The sequence below is a fragment of the Piliocolobus tephrosceles genome, chromosome 11 (assembly GCF_002776525.5).
Source record: "Piliocolobus tephrosceles isolate RC106 chromosome 11, ASM277652v3, whole genome shotgun sequence".
NCBI lineage: Eukaryota > Metazoa > Chordata > Mammalia > Primates > Cercopithecidae > Piliocolobus > Piliocolobus tephrosceles.
The window spans coordinates 83,316,347-83,343,214 of NC_045444.1; the positions used below are offsets into that span (position 1 = coordinate 83,316,347).

At 41.9% G+C, this 26,868-nt stretch overlaps 1 protein-coding gene and 1 pseudogene across 8 annotated transcripts in view; one reads left to right on the top strand and one right to left on the bottom strand.

Annotated features, from left to right (window-relative positions):
* Positions 1-26,868, bottom strand: part of ANKRD44 (ankyrin repeat domain 44) — a 327,884-nt gene that overhangs the window by 260,989 nt on the left and 40,027 nt on the right. The gene's annotated exons all lie outside the window — the stretch shown is intronic.
* Positions 9,900-10,399, top strand: LOC111545485 (annotated as a pseudogene).

A 26,868-nucleotide genomic window follows, 5' to 3' on the forward strand; every position in this document is an offset into this window, starting at 1 on the left:
TACAGGCGCCCACCACCACGCCCGGCTAATGTTTTTGTATTTTTAGTGTAGACGGGGTTTCACCATGTTAACCAGGATGGTCTCGATCTCCTGACCTCGTGATCCACCCGCCTCAGCCTGTCTCACGCCAGGCGTGAGCCACTATATTTTTTAAATATTCCCCAAGTTTTCAAATATTTTAGCTGCAAAATTCTCTTTTAAAACTAAATCTTTTTAAGAACCATAAGACAAATATTTATATTGACTTTTAAATGCTGCTAGGCAAAAGACCTGTATTTACTCCTGCACTGCTTTGAAAAGAGTTTTTGAAAGACAATTTACACCCTTAATTAATCCTTTACCTAAGAAAGAGTAGAGGCCAGAAACAAATGTTTTTGACTTTTTATAGTACCTGACTGCTTTAAAAGCTCTTTGTAAGCTGGCCATAGGCACAGATCATGTGGCAGCCAGTATCAATACTCATAAGTCTAATTTATCCTCAGGATGTTCCCTGAAGTATTCAGGAATTCTTAGTCCTATTACAAAGATTTTGTTGTTGTGATAGTGGTTTTGTTTATTTAGAAAAATAAAAGTCAAAATATAAAGTCAAAAAATAGCTCCTGTATAAGGATGGTACAACCATGAGTAATTTTATTTTTTCAAGCTTTTCTTTAATGTCTTGAGGAAATGACATATATACTTCAGGGAAAATTAAAAGGGGAACATTAAAAAAACCTGGTGGCATTCCCAATTTATCTACTGATGGCTTTTGAATTCTCCTCACTGTCAGGAGACTGACATTATTTCAGTTATTAAGATTATTAGAATCTTATTCTAGGATATCAGTAAACATAGTGGATAGTTTATTAATGTATTCAATAATGTCAATATCCACATTATTCTTCTGCTATATATTATCTACACACACACACACATACATACATATTCCACATATCAATAAAAATAGTAGGTGGTTTAATAATGTCTTCAATAATGTTGATTTCTGCATTATCCTATTAATATGAATTATGCTATATATATTTATTCCATATATATGTGGAATATACATATAAAAAGAAACCTGGAAGAACTTGAGACCAGAAAGATATTAATGTAGACATCTCCATAAGTCAATTCTTTCCTAACTCTCCAAGATATTCCCATGTAGGTGTTTAAATCACAGAAAAGTACTTCTGCTAGAATCTCGCCTAGGTAAAGAGAAAGCACTGTGGTTAGTTTAGTCTTCTTTCTGTGGCCCAGAAAAAGAAAGTCACACTATGAGAAGTGGGCTATGAGGAGACACAGACAGGCGAGTCTATGTGGGCTGCAAGTGAAAGAGTTAACTATTTACAAGCCCACTGATGCCTCCAACACTGGCTAAATCTCATTATTCTGCCTCATTCCAGAAACACACTCACAATCTGCACAGGGTTCTTGAAAGATTACACTAACGTTTCTTAGCCCAGCCACCCAAAATGGGAGTATTCTGTACATAATTCTGTAATACACAGGCAGCGAATCTTCTGGCCTCACTTAACTAAAACAAGCAAAAGTACTCAATAACTCCACATGGTTTCATGTTAAACTTCCAACTCCAAGGCCAGGCATGGTAGCTCATGCCTGTAATCCCAGCACTTTGGGAGGCCAAGGCGGGCAGATCACCTGAGGTCAGGAGTTTGAGACCAGCCTGGCCAACACGGCAAAACCCTGTCTCTACAAAAAATACAAAAATTAGCTGGGCATGGCGGTGGGTGCCTGTAATCCCAGCTACTCGGGAGGCTGAGGTAGGAGAAGCCGGGAGGCGGAGGCTGCAGTGAGTCAAGAACGCACCACTGCACTCCAGCCTGGGCAATAGAGCGAGGCTCTGTCTTAAAAAAAAAAAAAAAAAAAAACTTCCAACTCCAGCCTGTAATTGGCCAGAAATGTCAGTACTTTCTGAACTATCCTACCGAAGTGTCCTAACAGCAGAGGAGCATCTCTTAAATATAAAATGAATTATTCTCCCTTATGGTTATCTTTAAAATTCTTGCAAATGTTCCACCTTAGTGTGTGTGTATATGTGTATAGACACACATACATACACACACACACATACATATATATATATTTGCCTTAATATTAAAATCATGTTTCTTCTAAAAGTAGGGGGGAAATTGATACTCTAGGAGTACTGATACTCTAGGAGTATATTCCACCTTACTGTGTGTGTATATGTGTGCATAGGCACACATACATACATATATACACACACATATATATACACATATATTTGCTTTAATATCAAAATCATGTTTTTTCTAAAACTAGGGGGGAAACTGATACTCTAGGAGTATGTACTAGTTGTACTGTGGAACTTCATCACATCCCCAGCAGGGTGCACACCTACCAGATTGCCTGCCTTTTCCAAAATGCTCCCCTTCCATCCGTGAAATACGTCTACAAATCAAGTTCCTAAGAACTATTTGTCCAAGGTGCTGCCCTGAGGCCCAAGGCAATAGTTAACTGAACCAGAGAAGTACTCCGCTCAGGGCAGCCAAAGAGATTCCCTGTCCAGAGATGTGAGAAGGAGATGAAGAGTGGGTGTCAGTCTCTCTTTGGCTGAACCTGTAGCCATATGTTCTACAACTGTGGTCCAAGAAGTCTGAAAGGCCGTCTTTAGAAAAGGAAGGAATGCACATATACACCATGGAATACTACGCAGCCATAAAAAAGGATGAGATTGCGTCCTTTGTAGGGACATGGATGCAGCTGGAATCCATCATTCTTAGCAAACTATCACAAGAACAGAAAACCAAACACCACATGTTCTCACTCATAGGTGGGAACTGAACAATGAGATCACTTGGACTCGGGAAGGGGAACATCACACACCTGGGCCTATCATGGGGAGGGGGGAGGGGGGAGGGATTGCATTGGGAGTTATACCTGATATAAATGACGAGTTGATGGGTGCTGACGAGTTGATGGGTGCAGCACACCAACATGGCACAAGTATACATATGTAACAAACCTGCACGCTATGCACATGTACCCTAGAACTTAAAGTATAATAAAAAAATAAAAATAAAAAAATAAAAATAAAAGAAAAGGAAGGAATGAAGAAGACATTCACAGAGAAGCAGACACTAGAGGTAGGATGGGAATGCTGCCTGTTCCTCGCATAGCCCTGTCTGTGGGGTGGCCCTTCCTGGAGCTGGGCTCCATCCATCTGGAAGCTCAGCTCCCTGAGTGGTCAGCTCAGCATACACAGAACACTCGTGTGAGAAACACAAGCTAAGTGACAAAAAAGGCAGGCACAATAGAGCAGCCTGGGGCCTTATTCAGCAAGAGGTAAATCACTTGCTGTGGGCATACCCCAACTCTGAAAGAAAAAACAAATTAACAACCATGCAAGCTCCTATTTGGATATAAGCTAGGTATCCCTTCTTATCTAGCAAGAAGGAATAAACCTAACATGGCTTGCATTAAACGTCATAGTTTTGGAATTGAGAATCTAAATTGTAAGTTACGGGCCCAGAACAAAAAGAAGAACTACAACCCTGCCTGTGAACTTCCTTTTTTCCAGGCTGTTACATGCTTTGCTGTGTGGTAAGAGACGACCCCCTGGGTTTCCCCAGCCAGGCTGCCCCATCCAAGGCAGCTACACAACGGCCAGGAAAAGCCAGCCAGAGCCAGTAGGGCTGGAGCCCTGACAAAGGCAACGACGCTCCTGGAGTCAGATAATGAAAGCCAGAGCAGGAAGGACCCTGCGCTTCATGTAAGACGTTCACCAAATAAAGAAATGTTTAATCATGCATCTGTGCTGTACATTGCAGGGGCCTTTGAAAAGCGTAATGCCTGGGTGCAGTTTAAGAATAAGGAATCTTAATCTATCTGGCCTAACTTTAGAAAACTGTTTGGAGAGGATTCTTAAGATACTCTGAATTTATACTTTCTTAACGGGGGCTGTCTTTTGCATATGTGGTTTGTGAGAAAAATGTGTGAATGATCTGTAATTTGAGTCTGTTTTCAAAGCTTAGATATAGTATCATTGGATTATATCATTTTCATTTAATGCTCTAGATGGCAGAACACTAAGACCTAAGAAATTAAAAAGGGAAAGATTTCAGATAATGAACTAGTTTCTAGTGACTGTCCAACAGTGGACCAGGCTTGTTTCTAAATCACTAGGTGTCTAAACTTGACAACAGTTAAGACTAGACCACTAACTGTCAGGAGCATGAGTACAAAAGATTCCTGCTGTTCTATGATGTGTTTCTGACTATGTATCTTTGAAAGACCTTTCAACTTTAATGCTCCAACATTTAGATGTCCCCCATATACCAACAGCTTTATAAAAAGTAAAAGTAAGCACAGCAGAGACAAAAGACAACTTGAACACAAGTTATCTACATCAAAGTAACAAAACCAAAGTGCATTTGTCATTATACCAGGAAATAAATCAGATTGAGATAGATGTACAGGAAAAAAAAAATATGTCACGAACCTGAAGTTTAAACATCTACTTTTCAGGCTCGAGTTTTTAAAAAATACACTTCTAAGATTCTTTCCCAAGAAGGTTTCATGTATATACAAATACATTAATCCCCCTTAGAATAGATTTAAAACAAAGGCCTTGGTGTTTCAGAAAATGGCACAAAAAAAGAGGAGGATGTAAGGCCCTGTGTATAAACAAGTCAAGAAGCTCATATCCTAAGCTAATCGCTCCTATGCAATTTGAGGCAGCCACATCACCCTAGTCCAGGACTTCCATGTCCTCCCAATAAATTGTAAACTGTCCTGTAAGGGGGCTTCAGCCTTCTCATAGATCACAGATCAAAGACCAAGTATATAAAGAGAGAAGAAGGAGAAAAAACTGTATTCATGCTTTGGGTGCCTCAGGAGGTACAGAAAAGAGAGAAGTCAGTTGATGTCTCCAAACCTCTAAAAGCAGCTCATCTTCAAAAACAATGGAAGAATAGGTGAAAACACCAATCCAGTCCCCAAGAAGCAAGCGCCTCCTTGCACAGGTTTAGTGTTTAAAATTTCAGTTGCCTGAGCTTAAGCAGATTCCAGGACTCTCTTGGAGGTGGCAGCTATCATTGTGTGAGATTTCTTTATAGTCAAGGTGATAAGATCTCTTTCAGATCATTTTGCAAAGGAGGTCAGCTGGACAAATGTGAGTACCATGTACACCCACCTGGGAAAGCTAAATATTTACCAGTTCTGTTTGGTATGACAATAGTTTTTAAGAGGTATTTAAAAAAAAAAAAACAAAAAACAAATTAAAAGCACACAGAAAAACAGAAGTTTTTTTTTTTTTTTTACTTGATTAAAAGAATCAACAGACAATAACAGCTTTTTAGTGATTATTATAAAACTTTGGGGAAAAAACAATCATGACCTTCTTCAATTTCTTTTTCTTTTATTTAATATCTTAAAACAATTCAATATTTTTGCACACATTTTTTATTGTGTAAAGGATATATAAAATTTACTATTTTATAACTAAAAGAGTATAATTGGATTGTTTGTAACACAAAGGATAAATGCTTGAGGGGATGGATACCCCATTCTCCATGATGTACTTATTTCACATTGCATGCATGTATCAAAACATTTCATGTACCCCACAAAAATATACGCCTACTGTGTACCCACAAAAATTAAATTTTTTAAATTTACCATTTTAACCATCTTTAAGTGTACAGTTCACTGGGATTAAGTACATTCACATTATTATACAACCATTACCATCATTCATCTCCAGAAACTTTTCCCCATCCCATACTGAAACTCAGTGCCAATTAAACATTAAATTGCCATTGCCTGCTCCCCTTATCCCTGGTAATCACTATTCTACTTTCTATCTCTCTGAATTTGACTACTCTACGTAACTTATATAAATGAAAATCATACAATAGTTGTTCTTGCATCTGGCTTATTTCACTTAGCATAATATCTTCAAGTTCAGCTATGTTGTAGCATGTGTCAGAATTTCCTTCCTTTTTATTTTTATTTATTGTTTATTCATTTATTTATTTTTGAGATGCAGTCTTGCCCTGTCACCCAGGCTAGAGTACAGTGGTGCGATCTGGGCTCCCTGCAACCACTGCCCCAGGTTCAAGCAATTCTCTTGCCTCAGCCTCCCAAGTAGCTGTGATTACAGGCATGTGCCACCACACTCGGCTAATTTTTTTTTTTTTTTTTGTATTTTTAGTAGAGACGGGTTTTACCATGTTGACCAGGCTGGTCTCAAACTCCTGATCTCAAGTGATCCACCCACCTTGGCCTCCCAAAGTGCTAGGATTACTTTGGGAATTCTGGACTTGGCCAGAATTTCCTTCCTTTTTAAGGCCGAATAATATTTATATATATCACATTTTGTTTATCAATTCATCTGTCATCAGACATTTGAGTTGTTTCCATCTTTTGGTTATTGTGGATAATGCTGCTATGAACATGAATGTACTAATATCTGTTCACCTCTCTGCTTTCAGTTCTTTTGGATATATATCCAGAAGCAGGATTGCTAGATCAAATGGTAATTCTATATATAACTTTTTGAGAAACCACCATACAGGTTTTCATGGCAGCTGCACCATTTTACATTCCCAACAGCAAAGCACAAGGTCTTCAATTTCTGCACATCCTCACCAACACTTGCTGTTTTTGGTTTTTGGATAGTCACCCTGATGAGTATGAAGTGGTATCTCATTTGTAATGGTTTTGACTGGCATTTCCCTAATGATTAGTGATTGCTTCATTTTCTTCTAAATGGTGTTTCAAAATATATCTTCTTGTTTTGTTTCAGTATCTCTTTCTGTAGGATAGAAATGTAATGCTTGCTCTGAGTAGACATTCATGTGCTCTGAGTAGATATTCATGAAGTGCTTTGGGAGTTCTGAAGAACTTCCAACATACTAAAACTAAGAAGCCAGGGTTTCCATTATTCAGGTCTCAACCAACTACCAAACGTTGCAGCCTGGACAGAAAGATATTACCAAAAGTTTCCTTCTAGGCTCTTAAAGACTAGATAAAGCAGTCTTAAGCACAGTCCTTCTACAAAGGCAATAACGTAAGTTTTTATTGTCCAGGAAGATTAATGAACTGGGTGAGTAAACATGAAACGCAGGATGGTCCCAGGACTCTGGGTCCAGGGATGCAAGTTTGGGCCATTGAGTCCAGCATTGCAGCTCCTACTAGAGGCCTCCCCTGAGCAGCTCCTGCTCACATATATATAACCATGTCCCCCTCCCAGAGCTACACACTAAGAACACAATATAGCAACAGATTCACTTTAAAAATAACTTCATAAACCTAAGAAACAAAAACAAAGGTACTTGGAAGATATGGGAGTTAAAAATCCAGTTTTGAGACAAGTCCTTGTTAAATTCCCTGGATCTTGGTTCCTCCTGTCTAACCCACCATGATTTCCCAGACTCCTGCAGATAATCTCTTTCCCTTCTGCTTCTAAGCTGATCCAACCCTCCTTAGGCTGCCTGAGAAAATTTCACTTTCAAATCTTTTCTCTTTTTTGTTAAACTGTCATCCTCCAACACAACAGTGTCATAGTCACTAATTCAACAGCCAACAAGCACATGCTGCAGACTCCAATGTGCCAGGTGCGCTGAGCTTGGCACTAGAGACACCATGAGGAATAAGACCAGGCCCCAGCAGGAAGGACTTGCCATAGAGGGAGTCTGCCTTCTCTAGGCTCTTACTTTATCTAAAATGCTAATGTATCTCCTGGGGCATACAACCACCTTTTGGTCATCTATAAATAGAGTCACTTGCTATAACTCACTGAAAAGAATGTGGTCCAGGAGTTTCACGTTTGTGTGGGATTCCCATGAGTGTGCATGTAATTTGAGGGTGAAAAAAAAAAAAAGAAAGAAAGAAAAGAATGTGGTCCAATAAAGAACATAGGCCATACTAGGTTATATGACCTTGAGCAAAATCACTCATCAGTGGCCTCACCTGAAAAACGGTAAGACTACTTTTCCTAGAAACAGAGACCTGAACCAAACAGTTTTTTAAAGGGAAGTTCATCAAATGCTTTTTTGCCAACCAAAAAAAAGAAGGAAAAAATATAGACAATCTTTTCTTTAAAAAAAAGTTTCTTTTCTAATTGTTTTCTTTTCTAAAAACATAACTCTGTATGCCAAAGATAAAGCTTTGATGACCGTACACACCCTGTCTTCTTCCATAGTAGCTGTTATTACTGCCGAGCCTTCTGAAAAGTGTTTAAGGAGAAGTGATAACAAGGGACCCTAGAGAATCTGAGACTTTTCATTGCTAAACACAAACTCAGAACCACGCTTGAGACGTTATACTGCTAAGACAACAAGAACATTTGCCTCAGATCAAACAAGAGACAGGGCTTGCTAACTCCAGTGACGGCCAGAAGAGACAGGCTGCAAGTCTAGTTTATCCTTATGAAGAAGACAGGATCTGAAAAAAACTCACACCTTGAAATCATCTCTTCTGTGTGATGGGATAAGAGAAAAACCGAGGGCAAAATGCAAATTCACAGGCAACTAGAAATCACAACTAAAAATCTATAATGTATGGTATGTGCTAGGCTTTACAACAAGAATCTATCAGAAACAGCTTACTTCCTACCAGCCAGGACAAAATATTCGCACACTGTTATACAAACAAATCTTCCTAGCCATACAGTAGTTCCCTCTGACAGAGCACTCTGGGCAGAGAGCAATAAACAAAATCCAGACAGGAAGTAGCCAGAAAGAATAAATGGCACAGCTTTCTGGCAGCATCTTCTTGTAGAGAAACAAGAGACAATTTTTTATTTTAATAAAATTATCTTAGAACCCGGACCCTAAAATTACTTATTAATATGATTCCCCACAGAGGTAGGGAAGTTATAAATGAGGTTGCAGTGTTTTGGCACCATTCCTAGAGTCAACATCATGAAGTAAACTCTATTTATTGACCACTGACAACTCCAGAATCAAATTCCCATTCAGAATGAACAATTTTGACCTACCCCCTAGTGGGTGCCCTTTCTGAAGCCTTTTCTCATTTTAAGGCATATGGATTTGTGCTGAAGAAATTCCACGTAAACATTTCAACCTACCAAAATGACTGCATTCTTTCCACAGGAGAATGTTTGAAGAAACTACAGTTGCTTTTAAGTTAAGATTGACAGGCCAGGCATGGTGGCTCACGCCTGTAATCCCAGCAATTTGGGAGACCGAGGCGGGTGGATCACTTGAGGCCAGGACTTCAAGACCAATCTGGCCAAGAGATGGTGAAACCCCGTCTCTAATAAAATTACAAAAAATTAGCTGGGCATGGTGGAGCACACCTGTAATTCCAGTTACTTGGGAGGCGGAGCCAGGAGAATCGCTTTAACCCAGGAGGTGGAGGTTGCAGTGAGCCGAGATCACGCCACTGCACTCCAGCCTGGAAAACACAGTGAGACTCTTTTTCAAAAAAAAAAAAAAAAAAAAATGGCCGAGCGCGGTGGCTCAAGCCTGTAATCCCAGCACTTTGGGAGGCCGAGACGGGCGGATCATGAGGTCAGGAGATCGAGACCATCCTGGCTAACATGGTGAAACCCCGTCTCTACTAAAAAATACAGAAAACCAGCCAGGCGAGGTGGCGGGCGCCTCTAGTCCCAGCTACTCGGGAGGCTGAGGCAGGAGAATGGCGTAAACCCGGGAGGCGGAGCTTACAATGAGCTGAGATCCAGCCACTTTACTCCAGCCTGGGTGACAGAGTGAGACTCCGTCTCAAAAAAAAAATAAAATAAAATAAAAAGAAGGAAAGAAAGAAAAACTTTAGATTAACAAAACATTCAAAATTTACTTTCCTAACATGGATATCTAAACAATACATTAAGCAAGCTATAAATATTGCATGATATGGTCTGATGCTGTCTGTGAATAAGAATGCCTCTTTAAAAGGTGTTGTGTCTTCCCTGCACTGGGCGCAGCTCTCCTGCCACAGCCCCCTACCCCCTGAAAATGTACACCTGCTCCAAGTTCGTCTCCACTCCCTCCTTGGTCAAGAGTACCTCACAGCTGCTAAGCCATCCGCTACCTGCAGTGGTGCTGAAACGACCAGAGACACTGACAGGTGAGAACCTAGCAGCTTGGCAGTCTCATGTCCCCTTACCTCACTCGTCCCTGGCCGCAGCTTCCAAACCAGTGCCATTTCAAGGGACATTGACAAAACAGCCAAGTTCATTGGGGCTGGGGCTGCCACAGTTGGGGTGGCAGGCTCTGGGGCTGGGATTGGGACTGTGTTTGGGAGCCTCATCATTGGTTATGCCTGGCACCCTTCTCTGAAGCAGCAGCTCTTCTCCTACGTCATTCTAGGCTATACCCCCTAGGAAGCCATGGGGCTCTTTTGCCTGATGGTGGCCTTTCTCATCCTCTTCGCCATGCGAAGCAGCCGTCTCCACCTCCCATAGTTCTTCCTCCCATGTCTCATCAGCCCTGTATATTTCTTTTCCTATACCTCCCCAGGTGGCCTGGGGAACATCGTTGGCTCAGGGTTTGACAGAGGAAAGACAAATACTGTATTAATAAGAAAAAGAAAAAAAAAAAAAAAAGGTGTTATGTCAAGTTTGAGTTTGCCTAAAAGCCACAGCAGTACAGGAACACTGAAAGGCAAATGTCACTATTCCAGTGTAGCAGAGGCTCCTAGCTGTCTCCCCAGTATCCATCTTCTCTTTCCTCTATAGTAACAGAAGCCTTAGCTGGGCACATGGCCGCCTCCCTAAAGATTACATTTCCCAGCCTCCCTTGTAGAAAAGTAATTATGTGATTGATTCTGGCTAATGGAATAAGATGTTTTCAACTTCCAGGTCATGCTCTTAGAAGGAAAGGAGGCTGGAAGCCCAGTGCAGTGGTGTGCATCTGTAGTCCCAGCTATGCCTGAGGTTGAGGCAGGAGGATCATTTGAGCCCAGGAGCTTGAGACCAGCCTGGGCAACATAGTGAGACCATGTTTCTTATTTTAAAAAGAAAAAAAAGGAAAAAGAAAAGAAAGAAGGCCGCCCTCCTCTTTCCTACTTCCTTTTCCCATGGTGATAGAAAGTGGAGCAACTATCTTAGCTGAAAGAAAGAAGCTATGTGGTAGAGATGGCAATAAAAGAAAACTTTATTCCTAACATTATGGAGTTATCTTCTCAGTCTTGGTTTGTTTATGCTCAGACCATTATAGATGAGAGTAAAATAAACTTCTGTGTTCTTATTTTGACCAAATAAGTATCCCAACTAATACCTCTCTTGAAGCACTTTGAATTCAACCGCTATCTTTTGTTTTGATAGCCATTCCTTAAGCAGAAAGCACCCTGGATTTCTTGAAGGGAATTTCCCAGCATGTTTTCAGAGTGCACTGTCAGAGTTTGATGATAGCATCAACCTTTTTGAGTTTTTAGTATCATTTTTCACAATCCTTGAAGTCAGAGCTATAATAAATAATTCATAACAAGGGGTGGCTTTCCTCCCTTTCCCTCAGGGCATCCTCACAGAAGGAGAAAGTCTTCGGCTCTAGCACCCACTCAGTAAAGGGCTTGTCTTGTCTTCCTCATCTCTGTCTCTAGTCAGAGATGACTAGAATCCTTCACATCATTTATAATATGGGAACCGTTCCTTCCCCTTTTCCAGACCCCCGAGGGTAATTAGAAAATAACATTTCCCAAGTGCAAGAAATCAAAACCCTTGACTCCATATCCCAAACAAAATGGACAAAATACTTAGGTCAAAGTTACCATGTCAGCTTTCATAGGCTCTTTAAAAATTATATGGTTTTCTTTGAAAAGACAATAAACATTCTCAATTGTTTAATGGTCACTGCCACTTACAAAATGAAAACGATAGTTGGCTCAATGACAAGGACAGTAAAAGAGTCAGCAGCATCTTGGGCACACTGAGAAAACCCAGTAAACCTCCCACAGAATTCAGTCCTCATAGAAATATTCTGTCCAACATCAACTCCTAATCCCACTCTAGCCAAAAATTCAAATAAGTGCAAAGACATCATGAGCCCATTCCACATGCCAGGTAGCTTTTTCTTACTTTAGACAGAGAAATGCTAATGTACTTCCTTAAGTAACAGCTTTTTTTTTTTTTTTTTTTTTTTGGGGGGGGGGGGGGGGGGAGACAGAGTCTCACTCTGTTGCCCAGGCTGAAGTGCAGTGGCATGATCTCAGCTCACTGCAACCTCTGCCTCCTGGGTTCAAGTGATTCTCCTGCCTCCGCCTCCCGAATAGCTGGGACTATAGGTGTGCACCCACAATACCAGCTATTTTTTTTGTATTTTTAGTAGAGACAGGGTTTCACCATGTTGGCCAGGCTAGTCTCGAATTCCTGACCTCAAGTGATCTGCCTGTCTCAGCCTCCCAAAGTGCTGGGATTACAGGCATGGGCCACCACGCCCAGCCAGTAACAGCTTTTTAAAAATGAAGTCTTTGGGACAACTTCTTTTTTTTCTTTACTGTCTCTGCCTTGTGTAATAAAAATGACAGAGCATTTTGTTTCATGATTCTCTGTCTCCTAGGTGTAGGGTTTCTCATATGCAGAGAGTATTATATTTGAGACCATTTATGAACAAAGCATATTAAATGTTACCATGAAAATACTGCAAACCAATGGGTATCACTTTCCTTTAACACTTGAAAAAGCGCATAATTCCATGATATTAAAAAGAAAGACAAAAAGGAATGTTTTTATTAATATTTCAACCCTTTGGCTTTATTAGCACTATAACATAAGAGTTCTAATCTGAAAAACCTATGTTTTCACAAACTGAAATCGAGTAGTAAAAGCATTTTGTCACATCCTCCAAGGGCTAAAATGTAAAGCATATGACATAGCCCTATATAAAAATGACTTTCAGTCAAAATAATAAATCAAATGCTCACTCTCCAAGCAGAAGGTCACAAACTGAATACCAGGTAAAAGGAAAGCTGTACATGAAGGCATTGTGATTTCATGGGAGAATGATTGCTCATGCAAGTAGAACCTATTGGAGGAGTGGTAGCTGCCTGGCCAGGCTGGAACTCATAGTCTTTCAGGGGTTCAACTCGAGGTGAAGACTTTCTAAAGAATTCTCCACCAAGAACCATCATTTTCAGTCCTTTCTGATTAAGGACCAAAATAAAAGCTCAATAGCTACTTCATTTTGATAATTTTTAGAAAGCCTCAAATAACAGCTAAGAACTTTCTATAAGGATGCCAGAGGAAAGGGAGAAAAGATGGAAAATTACAGTTGAAATTACATCCTTAAGAGAGCCAGTTAAGCCACTAATATACAAACAGATCTTAAGTCTGCTGTCTGACCCAGAAAACCACAGATGAGGAATTCATTTTAGGACTAATTACACAAACATTAAATCACTCCCTTTTTCCCTTTTATATTTAAAATTTCGGCACTTTCCTCCCTTTTTCTTTACATGAACTGAATGACAGTCCCTAACCAAGAGACTTGACCTTGGAAATGAGAAATCATCTAGTATGGGCATGCAAGAGTGTCACTAAACTCTGTATAACCTCAGGCAAGTCATTGCACCTTTCTATTCTGCCATTTCCCCATCAGCAAAAAACAAACCGCACTTCCTACTTCCTGTTGTGATGAAAAATGAAATACTCTAAGTAAGTCAAGCACCTCAGAGACTTTCAATGTGTTTTACGACATTCATAGAAGTCAGTTTTGACATCTGAGCAATAATCTCTTCCACTTAATCTTCTATTCACAATATAGAAAAATGTCCTATATAGTCTATTAAAAATAATAAAGGCAAAAAGCTTGACCCTCTCAGGTCATGAAGAATTACTTTCTCTGAAAAGCCCAGTCTTCTAGATTAATATCCAAGAGGACAGGGATTTTGTCTGTTTTGCTCTGTAACATATTCTCAGCACCTAGAACAATGCCATATCAAGGCATTCATCAAATATTAGATGAATGAATGAATAAAGGTTTAGCCTGAATAAATATGGAAATCTTTTTATTTTAGCTATTTTAGGCAGACATCTTAAAATGTATAGTAGCATTCTTCCTCATCATCTTGAGAAAATTTTAAGGACATTTTGCAGATGACTAAGGGTCGCCATCGTGAACATTCTGTATTTCAAGGATGCTCTCAGTGTCTTTTAAAATGCTAACATCACTCCCGAATCTTTAATGTAATTTTTCACCTCCTTTATGCATTTATCATTTTTCCCATCCTCCCCCACCTTTTTAATAGGTTGTCATTTCTCCCTATTGTGAATAATTGGCTGTTGCTAATTTATTGTGCACTTAAAAGCCAATTAGCCATGTGTCTAAAGTAAGAGTACCTGCCTCTGAGGGCCTAAGGCCTTCTCCTAAGAGTAAAAAATATGATCCTTAGACTTTGTCACATCTATGTTTGGCTCCACTTTTTAATGTTTCTTGATTCTCCACCATGTTCTAGATAGATAAAAGGCTAGATAGCTAGGTTCCAAATAAGTGCACACAATCAATTCATGCCGAAATGACATGCTGTGTTACTAAGAGGCACTTGCTCCATGAGACAGGATATCTGAAAACAATGGCCCCAGATAATGGTGGCTATCTAAGTAAGCAGCTGGTTCAGGGCTACAGTAGGGGTGTCCAAGATAAAGCGTCAGGAGTGGAGGGAAGACTGACTCTCGGTGCTGAGTGTCCAAAGGAAGAAGCCATTCCAGAGGAGCTGGGGCCGGGGTAAGACACCAAGGCAGGAACTGAGAAAGTCACCAGAATCGGGGGCAAGGTAGAAATCACAACTTGGGAACAAAGCCGAAGCCCAGTCTCCCAAAAAGGAACACAAAGGCAAGGCCAGACCTGACTTGACACAGAGTTCAAAGATCAGGATGGAGCTCCTTAAATCCTTGGATCCAGAATGGTATCTCCAGGAAGGAGCCAAATGTCTCAGATTGTGGCAAGGCTGAGGAACCCAGCACAGGTTTTACGATAGGAAAAGAAGGGCACAGGGTGGCCAACTACCTCCTTCACCACGACCCAAGGGCATCACAACGGGAAGAATAAGGTGTGGGATACCCCAGAAGCCATGGAGCTGCTCTATGAAGCCCTTCTATGCCTAGCTTCAGCACACGTGCCGTGAAAATCTTCTCAGTCTTTTCAATAGCAAAGGTACAAAGAGTGATTCAGGAAGATAAATCTGGAGAAAGAAGCATCTGAGATGCATTGGGGCAGGGGAAATAGGAGGCAAAGAAATGACAAGTTATTCAGGAACAATGTGACGAAGGCTCTGACAATTTCCAACTTTGGGTAAGAAAAGAGAGAAACTACCATTTTTTGTGACTTTCTGTGAACCAAGCACAACGCTGGCATTTTTCAAATTTGTTATCTCATTTCTTCCTCACTTTAAGTCTGCAAGAGAAGTATACTGTTCCCATTTTATAGGTGAGGAAATTAAAACCCAGAGAGGAGAGGAACTGTAGTCACATGACATGGATGACAGAGATGGGATTCATTCTGGAATGATCTGATTTCAAAAGCTGATTCCACTTACACCAGCTGATACTCAAGTGACTTTTTTAAAATGGAAGAATGGGGTGAATGGGATAAGGAGGGGATGCATATGTCTGCATGTATCTGCTTTCCATGGGCTTGAGGAATCAGCCTGGACTGAGACCTTCCTCATATGCCCTGCCTTCACTCCATAGAACTGGGAATCCATCAGACTGGAGGCTCTCATCCCCAGGATGCCTCCCTAACACTGGGGAAATCATGTTTTTAAATGTTTTTTTAAATAGTAATGATCTAAAGTTACCTGTCTAATCTGTGTGTTGATTGCTCAGCGTTCTTAAATCAGGATGTATCTCTTGGAACCTTAGATTACAGCTGTTTGGGGGAAAAATATGACTCAGATAAGATAAGAAATGCATATTCAAAAAAAATCCAACATTTCCATGAAAAGCTGTTGAGCTTTGGGGTGCTGGTAATGTTTTTTTTTTTTTTTTAATCTGGGTGCTACTCATAGAGGGTATTCATGAAGATATATACTTACTAAATGTGCTCTCTTCCACATGTATAGTATGCTTCAAAACAGTTTTTAAACTGCCAGAGCAGAGTAATATTTTGACCCTGTCCTGTTTCAGTGTAAACTGGCCTGTTATAAACAAGCAATAAAGAAGGGAAAGTTTGAATATGGAGATGGGAGCAGTAAGGCTCCTCTCTCCTAATGGAGATCCACTAAGAGAAGCACTCCACGCATAACCAGAAGGCTGTTGCCTTGGAAACGGGAGCTGTAACTACTGCAATCACACCTCGGGAGCAAAGATGGCCAAGATCTATTTCAATTCTTAGATGCCTCGAGGAACCGCAGATGACTGTAACTATGGAAGATAGCCAATCTGTAGTAATGAAGAAGCGCATGCTGGAGTTAGAAAGACTGCAATTGAGAAGGGAAAAGAGGGGGCAGGGGAAGAAGGAGAAGACAGAATTGAAGTATAACAAGTAAAGCCTAATCCAAGAACTGCAGAGCTGAGGGGCTTGTGGTGGCATTTCCTTAAGCTATGCCACCCTCTAGTTTATTACCCACCTACTACCTGCCAAACCATGCTAGGTGCTGGGAGGACAAAGCCAGGAAAAGACATACTCAAAGTGGCCCATGGGAGGTACAAGTACTCTGGGACCAATTAACCTTAGTGTGCAAAATGGGTACAGGAGGCTTCAGAGAGTGGTGGCATTTTTAAGCTGGAACTCAAAGAACGTGTAGGAGTTTCCCAGGCAGAGAAGATGGAGGAGAGACGTCTCAGACAAAGGGAGGGGCAAAGGGCAGAGGCATCTGTTTCTCAGCAGGGTGGCTACCTGCAATTCTGGGTGGGACACTTTCACGTCTGGTAGATTGTCCCACACACTGCAGGACATTTGCTGTCTCAGACCCCACCCACTCATTGCTGGCAGCAACTCCCAATCATGGCAACGACTAAAGTAATGCCCCTCCCACATTTCCAAATGTCCTCAAGGATGGGGGGGATGCTATTGCTCCCAGTTAAGAAGCCCGAGAACCTGGGGGGACAGATGTGTGGCTGGAGCAGGGGTTGGGGGACAGGGGTGGGAGGTGAGGATGAGAATGCAGGGAAGTAAAAATAAAAATAAAAATAAAAAAAATACATTATTAAAATTAAAAAAAAAAAAAAAAAAGAGAATGCAGGGAAGGATCAGAGTTCAGGCCTTGCACATCCCGCTCAGGAGTCAGACTCTGTGCCAGACATGGAGGAGAGAGAACAGACTCTAAAGCAATCATGGAGGAGGCCAACCCGACAAGACTTGGCAACTCATGGGATCTGAGGAGGTGGGGAAGAAGAAAGAAAAAAGAATGAAGAATAATCCCCACAGTTTTCAGCGTGGACAACTGAGTAAACATTCATGGCACCAAGCAAAGTGATGAATATAGGAGTAAGAGCAGCTTTGGAGGGAGATGGAAAGGTGAGGTGGAAAATGAGTCTGAAGCCCTTCAGGGACATCCAGGTGGAATTTCTAAGAAGTAATAAACAGCAGACTAAACCCAGAGGAGAGACATCTGGGTCAAAGGTAAAAGAAACCTTAGCATTTAATTGTAGGCAGTGTCTGAGCCATTGCCCAAGGGCCTCTAGACTCACTAAGCAAGCCAGGGAAAGGGGGAGCTGGAGAAGAAGAAGCTGTGGCACTGGAGCTGGGCGTAACCAACCAGGAGCCAATATGGCAGCAAGTGGGTACCGGCAGGCAGGAATGGAGGGAGCAGAGCCGGCTGGCAAGGTACAGATGAGCAGACCAAGCAGGAGTGGCTGAAAGCTCCCGGTAACCCACACTAGTTCCCACAACCATCCTTTCTGTAGATCTTGGCACACATCACTACAGTGGCTTTAGAAAATAATCTTCCATCTCAACCCAGGTCATACACATATATACACACACCAGGGCTGGCTCCAAGGGCGAGCGGACTGTGCAGCTGCCCAGGGCCCTGTACTGAGAAGAGTCGCATTCTTGGTTAAATGCTCTGCTACTGCCATCTTGAAATTCTTAAAAATTTTTTAACAAGGAGTCTTGCATTTTCATGTTGCCCTATATCCCACAAATTATGCAGCTGGTCTAGACACACACAAAAACATAACCTTAACAAAAGTTTCATGGAACAATATCTGTCTGCTATGGTCTGAATGTTTGTGTCTGCCTCTCAAAACCCATGTGTTAAAACCTAATTCCCAATAGCATTAAGAGGTAGGACCTTTAGAATGGGATTAGTGCCTTTATAAAAGAGGCCTGAGGGAGCTTGTTCCTTCCACCATGTGAGGACTGTGCAAGAAGGCGCCATCTATGATGCAGAGGGCAGGCCCTCAGCAGACACTGAATCTGCTGGTGCCGTGAACTTGAACTTTCCAACTTACAGAACTGTAAGGAATAAATTTCTGTTGTTTATAAATTACCCAGTCTAAGCTATTTTGCTATAGAATCCTGAACAGATTGACATTATCTTACTAAATGTGATATAAAATTATAGTCTCTGTTCTATTTTTTAATGTAGTCATAGCCCATTAAATTCACAATCCACTGATGCATTGCAAATCAGTTTTCTTTTGTTTGTTGGTTGCTTTGTTTTTGAGATAGGGTCTCACTCTGTTGCCCAGGCTGGAGGGCAGCCTCAACCTCCTGGGGTCAAGTGAGCCTTCTACCTCAGCCTCTGTAGTAGCTGGGACTACAGATGCATACCACCATTTTTTTTTTTTTGTAGAAATGGAGTTCCACCATGTTGCCCAGGCTGGTCACGAACTCCTGGGCTCAAGCGATCTGCCTACGTTGGCCTCCCAAAGTGCTGGGATAACAGGTATGAGCCACCACACCCAGCCCAAAGTTTTAAAACTCTCCTAGAGGGCTGCTATCACCTGAATGTTTATCCCCAACAAAATTCATATGTCGAAATTATAATCACCGAAGTGATAGTATTAGAAGCTGAAGTCTTTGGGAGGGAATTAGAGATTATGACCCTTATAAAAGAAACTGTAGAGAGCTGGCTAGCTCCTTCCATCATGTGAGATCGAGATCACAACAAGAAGTCTGCAGCCTACAACTAGAAGAGCACCCTCATCAGAACCTTACCAGGCTGGCACACCAATCTTGGAATTCCTAGAACTGGGAGAAATAAATGTCTATTGTTTTATTTGTTTGTTTGGTATTTTGTTTTTGTTTTTGTTTTTTCAGATGGAGTCTCACTCTGTCACCCAGGCTGGAGTGCAGTGGCGCAATCTCGGCTCACTGCAACCTCTGCCTCCCAGGTTCAAGCAATTCTCCTGCCTCAGCCTCCTGAGTAGCTGGAACTACAGGCACGTGCCACCACGCCCAGCTAATTTTTGTATTTTAAGTAGAGATGGGGTTTCACCATGTTGGTCAGACTGGTCTTGAACTCCTGACCTTGTGATCCGCCCACCTTGGCCTCCCAAAGTGCTGGGATTACAGGCGTGAGCCAACGCGCCTGGCCAATTTCTATTGTTTATAAGTCACCCAGTTGATGATATTTTGTTTTAGTAGCCCAAAATGGACTAATACAATGGAGTAAGCCAAGACTAAAAAGTTAGTTTTATTTTGTTTTGTTTTGTTTGGAAAGTGGAGCCCTTAAAGTGGGATTGCTGCCATTACGAAATAGACCCAGAGAGCTCCCTCACCCCTTCCATCATGTGAGGACGCAGCAGGAAGACGGATATCTATGAACCAGGAATTGGACCGTCACCAGACACCAAATCTGGTCAGTGCCTTGACAGCAGCCTCCAGAACTGTGAGAAATAAATTCCTGTTGTTTATGGGCCACCCAGTCCACGGTATTCTGTTAGAGTCACCAAAGCAGACTAAGACACCCACCTCCCACACTAAATATAAATTAACTTCAATTTGGGTTATAAATAACTGTATATTGAGTTGACTTATAAATGATTAGTTGACATCAAGTTAGGTCTTATAGGTATTTGATTGATTAAATATACATTAACTTAGATTTTGCTTTTCTCTTTCAGTATTCAAAGAAGCCAATAAAAACTTTTTTTTCTAATTTCAGACGTATTTTTGGGCCACCGAAAAGCTCAAAGGCAGAGGCCCAAGATTCCTAATTCCTCAGGATTCGCCAGGCCTGCATCCTCTGGGACTGAAGGAAAGAAGTCACAGAGTGAAAGAGACTGAAGAAAGATGAGAAGAAATGTGTCAGGACATTTAAGAAGCCACAGTTTCTGATTGACAACAAGCTCCTACAAACTGGTCAGAAGAGGACAGTTAACCCAATTTTTTTAACAGCAAATTAAATGAATAAGCAATTCAAAGAAAAGGAAGATGCAAAAGGTCAACGAGCATATTAAAAAGCTGTCTGGGAAATATCCATTTTCGCATAGCAGATTGGCAAAAATGTAAAGATGATTAAAACTGAAAGCTGAGGAGGATGTGGAGAAACAGGGCTTCTGCGAGAGCTGCTGGGTGGGGAGTGAATTGCTACAACTTTTGCAGAAGGCTCTATGACAGACTCTGCTAGGACCAGAATCTACCCTCCCTCTCCTGGGATGCTCTCACTGCGGGTGTCCAGAGGGCTGTCTCCTCAAGCACGTGGTCTCAGCTTAGTTTACCTCCTTAAAGAGGCCTTTCCTCTACTATGGCATATCTTTATTTTTCTCAGAGCCCTTATCTCTAATTGCTATTTCCTATTTCATCTATTGCTTTACCTGTTTATAGATGACCTCCCACCACTACAACATAAACTTCTGGAAAACCTGGAGCATCTCTCTTTTGTTCACCTCCCTATCCCCAACTCTGCAGAGCATGTAGGAGCAGCATTATTTTAATGACAAAAACTGGAAACAAGTGTCCACCCATAGGGGAAATGACTGAATAAATCATGATACATCCACACCACGGAATATTATGAAGCTATGTATTAACCTGGGGGGAAGTGTCAATAATATATTGTTTTATGGATAAAGCAATTTATAACACACCTATATTTAGTGCCATGTTTATTGAAAAGGAAGAAAAAAAACATGGTCAAATATATTTATGTTCAAATAAGCACAGAAAGGATGGATGAAAACCATGCAACTGTTAACACCGAGGACCCCAGGGGTGTGACAGCATTGGAGGGGACAAAAGATTTCATTTTTACAGTGAGCATATATTTTGTAATTTTTAAAAATTATTTTAAAAGAATTCTGCTCTCAAAAATATTAAAGTAGTTACTAAAAATGATGTTTATGATATGCTTATTTCATCTGCCAGAGTTAGGAAGGCTGACAGTTCTAAGAATTCCACTGGACTTGCCTGTGGCCAGTCTTAAAGTCTAACAGTCATTTCCATTTGATGTGCTAAAAAGTCAAAATTATTCTAACACACAGTAGCCAAAATGCTTTGCCTTTGATTAAAGATAGTGCTTTCCAGTGGGGGATCTAGAAATGGTTTGAACCCCTTTTCAACAGGCTACCGACAGCCTAACTTGAAGCTGCCCAGGAAAAAAAAGGAAGAGGGCACAGGGCCGAGGAGCCAGGCCAGCACCCGTGGCCTGGGCTTCCCGGAGTACATATCAGATTCCCGAGGCAGCTGCCAGCTGGCTGGTTCACCTACAAACACCAGTTGGCTGGAGCCTGGGAAGTGATATATTGAAGGCCTAAGGCCCTAAATCAAATGTCCTTGTCTATGCTAGGAACAACCTATATGGAAAATCTTATCACAAAACAAGCAGCTCTCAGGCATGTTAAGGATTTTAAAAATTAATTCCTTAAGCTGATCAAGTGATAAAAGCTGTGAATAAAAGGATTCAGATGTTTCCACCTCACCATGCTAATCTACCTGTAAGCTACTCAGCCAACCACAAAAATATATATATATATATATGAATCAGACAGGCTTTTGAGTAGCTCAGTTGCCCCACTTCAGCACAGAGCATGTCACTTCACACCAACCAACCAAATGACTGAATGAATGAATGAGAACTGTCAAGTCCATGTGAACATCACTAAGGGGACCTGGCATTTAGAAGTCATGTTCCTGTTCTCACTGAGACATTAACTAGTTAGGTAATTAAATCAGGGAAGTTAGAGAAAATTCTCTCAGCCTCAGTTTCCTCACCTAAAACATGGGAATGATAACTGTGCTCATCTCCTAGGGTTGCTCTGAGGCACAGTGAGGGTCTCTACGAAAGCCTATGGCAGACTGAGATGACCTCTCTTCAGATAAGGGCTTGCTGCCCAGCTGTGCAGAGTGTGGTCAGCACATGGCCTCCAGCTGCCAGCTCCTTCAGGGTCCGCCCCTGCTGCAGAGAGCCACCTCACCTGAGATCACACCCTTCCTGTGACAACCTGCCTGTAACTGAGAGGTAAGGATACAAAGGTCCATGATGGCCCAAAGCAGCACACGGTGACTGCAAACACTCACTCCAGGACTTCCTGCAGGGTGTGCTGAGGTCTTTTCAACTTCTCCCTCAGCCCAGTCCTGCGTCCTTCCCTTCCTGCATGTTGTTCCCTAACGAGCATCTCACACCCCAAATTCCATCTTAGCATCTTCTTCTAGAGAACCCAACCTGCACCAAAGCCCTTTTTCAGTTTTAAGTACTTTAGGGTTTCTATTTTGGGACAAAGAACAGAGGCCAATTCTGGTTTAGAAAAAAAAAAAATCACATTTAGCCTGGCATGGTGGCTGACACCTTGTAATCCTAGCACTTTGGGAGGTTGAGGTGTGAGGATTGCTTGAGGCCAGGAGTTCGGGATCAGACTGGGCAACACAGAGAAACCCCATCTCTATGAAAACAAAAACAAAAACAAAAATTAGCCAGGTGTGCTGGGGTGCACCTGTAGTCCCAGCTACTTGGGAGGCTGTGCTGGGAGGATCGCTTGAACCTGACCATTTTGAATTTTGAGGCTACAGTGAGCTGTGATTGTACCATGACCCTCCAGCCTGGGTGACAGATTGAGAGTCTTTTTTTTTTTTTTTTTTTTTTTTTTTGAGACAGACACTCACTCTCACCTAGGCTGGAGTGTAGTGGCAGTGGTGTTATCACAGCTCACTGCAGCCTCAACATCCTGGGCTCAAGCAGTCTTCCCACCTCAGCCTCCTAAGTAGCTGAGACTACAGGCACATGCCAATACACCCAACTAATATTTGGATTTTTTGTTGAGACAAGGTCTCACTATGTTGCCCAGGCTGGTCTTGAACTCCTGGGCTCAAGAGATCCTCCCACTTCGGCCTCCCAAAGTGCTGTGATTACAGGCATGAGCCACCGTGCCCAGCTGACCCAGTCTCCTTAAAACACACACACACAACACATACTCATAAACTTTTAGAAGGGGGGATCCATGCCATTTACTTCAAGTATTCAAAGTCTGGTAGTTCATTCATTTACTTATTTAACAAATATGTATACAGCACCACGTTGGGGGGGCTGGGCAACCAGCTGGGGGCCACAAGGGCTCTATACGGATGATCATTTAGGGCTGTTGGACTTTCCATGTCCACCGCAGTGGTTCTCAGTGGGGTAGCACTGCTCCTACAGACTTTGGAGCCGGGTCGGGGGCTTTTGGTTGTTACAATGACTTCAGGGCTCTGCTGACATATGGGGGGTAGGGGCAGGAACGCCACAGTCCTACAGTCCTACGGTGCTCCAGAAAATGTCTTTTCATGATGGATTGGCCCACAACCCACATGATTTTCATAAAAGAAGGGGAAAGAGTTTATGTAATTATCTAAGTCTAGATCTTAAGTATGCATTTCATAAAAATATATTATTTAGTTTTAAATACACTGAATTATCTAGGAATTTGATTAACCTATAAATCAAGGGAAGGATGAACGTATTTTGTTCAGAACTTTACCAGCCAAGTGCGGTAGCTCACGCCTGTAATCCCAGCACTTTGGGAGGCCAAGGAGGGCAAATAACCTGCGGTCAGGAGTTTGAGACCAGCCTGGCCAACATGGTGAAACCCTGTCTCTAGTAAAAATAAAAAATTAGCTAGGCATGGTGGTGCGCACCCAGCTACTTGGGAGGCTGAGGCAGGAGAATCACTTGAACCCGGGAGGTGGAGGTTGCAGGGGGCCAAAATCATGCCACTGTACTCCAGCATGGGCAAAAAGAGTGAAACTTGGTCTCAAAAAAAAAAAAAAAAAAAGGAAAATAAAAAAAAAGAACTTTGCCAAGAGTTTTTTACACCATCTCTAAAAATGATGACTCTTACAGAAATGACATTCATGATTAATGAGACATATCTATAACACACCTGTATTGGTCTATATTTACAGTTGTCATATTCTTAGCGATACACAAGAAAAGACTTTTTTGCCTTTATTTCTAGGGTTATATGTAAGAGTACTAATATATAACTGAAACTATTCAGCTGAATATTTCTCGAATACAAACCAATTTAGAAGCAAAAATGTAACTATTTCATTAGGTCTTCAATATACTGTCCCCATATTGAAATACATGCTACTTTATTAGAAATTATTTTCATGTTGTTTCTCCTTTATACTATAATTAGAGTCTTACGTTGATTTCTTTTTAAATATTGTGTGTGAGTTCTATTATCTGTGAGTTTCCATTTCAGGAGAAGGATGTTACAAAATACATAAAAAGGGATGCTGGGTTTGATAAGGTTGGAAACCACTGCCTTATAGAACTGATTCTAAAACTAGGGTCTGAGGCCCACTCACAGCAGAAACACCTGTGGTATTCATGAAAAATCCAGGTGCCTAGGCTCCAGCCTGTCTCATAACGATGGAACCCAGGAATCTTTTTTTTTTTTTTTTTTGAGACAGAGTCTCGCTCTGTCACCCAGGCTGGAGTGCAGTGGCGCGATCTCGGCTCACTGCAAGCTCCGCCTCCCAGGTTCACGCCATTCTCCTGCCTCAGACTCCCGAGTAGCTGGGACTACAGGCGCCCGTCACCACGCCTGGCTAATTTTTAAAAATATTTTTAGTAGAGACGGGGTTTCACTGTGTTAGCCAGGATGGTCTCGATCTCCTGACCTCATGATCTGCCCGCCTCAGCCTCCCAAAGGAATCTGTTTTTCAAAGCTCCTCAAGTGATGTTGATCCTCATCTAGGTTTGGCACCCACAAGTATAGAGGACACGGGGTGCACCCAGCCCTTCCCTAGCCTAGAGGTGCTCAGAGTCTCAAAGGGGAAGGTCCAATTTTAACAATCATGTCAAGCACATAACTGTTAAGTGCTAGAAATAAATACCAGTGAAGTGCTATGGGAATTCAAGAAGGGAGCAGCTGGCCTGGAGGAGGTGTCTTGCAAAGGGTGCATTCCAGTGAGGATCTGGAAGACAGGGAGTAAGAGCTTCATCTCTGGAGAGCGTGACTGCAGAAGCCTTTACATACATTATCTCCATCAAAATTCACAGCTACCGTCTGGGATAAATACCACTCCTATCCAGTCTTTCAGAATAGTGAGGCCGAAAGAAGTGAAGTAATTTCACTCAAGGTTTTAAACTTAGGTCCTGCAGTCCCAGATGATAGAACTTAACTACTCAGCTAATACTCAAGCCTTAAGCAGAGGGAAAGGGGTAGGGGTGGTATGGAAGAAGTCCCAAGGAGTTTCAAGACATAGAATTTCTATCCAAAGCTTCACTTCCATCTTGCTATTAGCGCTGTCACCAGCATTCAGGAGGACAAGAGGAAATTATCATAATTAAAGGGACTCTGAGCATATATCATTCACATATGGGTGGAAAGACTCAAAGATGAGAAAAGGCAGTTAGGAGTCACTGACACTAATGAGCCACAAATCATAGAAAAGCAACTTAATTGAGACAACAGTAAAATGAGAGGAGGCTCAGAATTAGGAGCTCTCACACTGCTTTGACAGTTCTACTAACAGCATAAAGCAGTTTCTGCTTAATCAATTCCCACCTAATCAGAGAGCCATCTTAACACAGTGTCTCCCAGGGCAGCAAATTTGCTATTAGTGAGTGACTGCAGCAATCAGGACAGTATCAGTGGCAAGGGGAGGGATGGTACAAAGAAGGGCGGTTGGCTGGTGCTAAGGGGTTAAGTGGTGTTTAACTGGCTGTTAAATTGCAACGTGCTAAGCTTCTGTATTCTAATGCAGAAAGAGTTAACAATGAATCGAAATAAAGATGAAATCCATCAGATTCTGGTTTTTATTCTGCATCCTAAATGTACATCCAGGTAGTTACAAAACTTACTTTTTGTTTGTTTTGTTTTGAGACAGGGTCTTGCTCTGTCACCCAGGCTGGAGTGCAGTTGTGTGATCTCAGCTCACTGCAACCTCCACCTCCCAGGTTCAAGCAATTCTCCTGCCTCAGCCTCCAGAGTAGCTGGGACTACAGTTGCGCACCACCACACCTGGTTAATTTTTGAATTTTTAGTAGAGGCAGGGTTTCACCATGTTGGCCAGGCTGGTCTCGAACTCCTGGCCTCAAGTGATCCACCCACCTCAACCTCCCAAAGTTCTGGGATTTTAGGCATGGGCCACTGCACCCGTCCACAAAACTCACTTTTATCCCTATAAAGGTAAAGATGGAGGCTCTTTACATCCATGTCACAGGCCACGCGGCCCCAGCTTTTATTGGACAGTAAGACCAAAAGACCTCTCTACCCACTTTGTCTTCCCCACCACCCCTTTGCTTTCTCTTGTTATGACATGTAGGTGGCCAGCAAGCAAGTGCCTCAAATCTCCGAGGCAGAGACTTTTGGCTTTGAAAACATTTGGAGCAGAAACAGGTGGTGTGGTCTGGAGCAAACATGCAAGAGAAGAAAATACCAAAAAGTCAGAGAAGAATCCCTCCACATGGAATTCTCATTTGCATTTTGTGCAGTCAGCGTTTCTCCAGTTTTTCCACATCCTTTCAAAGGTTGGGTTCTCATGTGTTGTGAGTAGATCAGACTAAGTGGGTTTTTCTTATGGTTTCAGGATGGATAATATTTCATAACCACATGATTGCAGG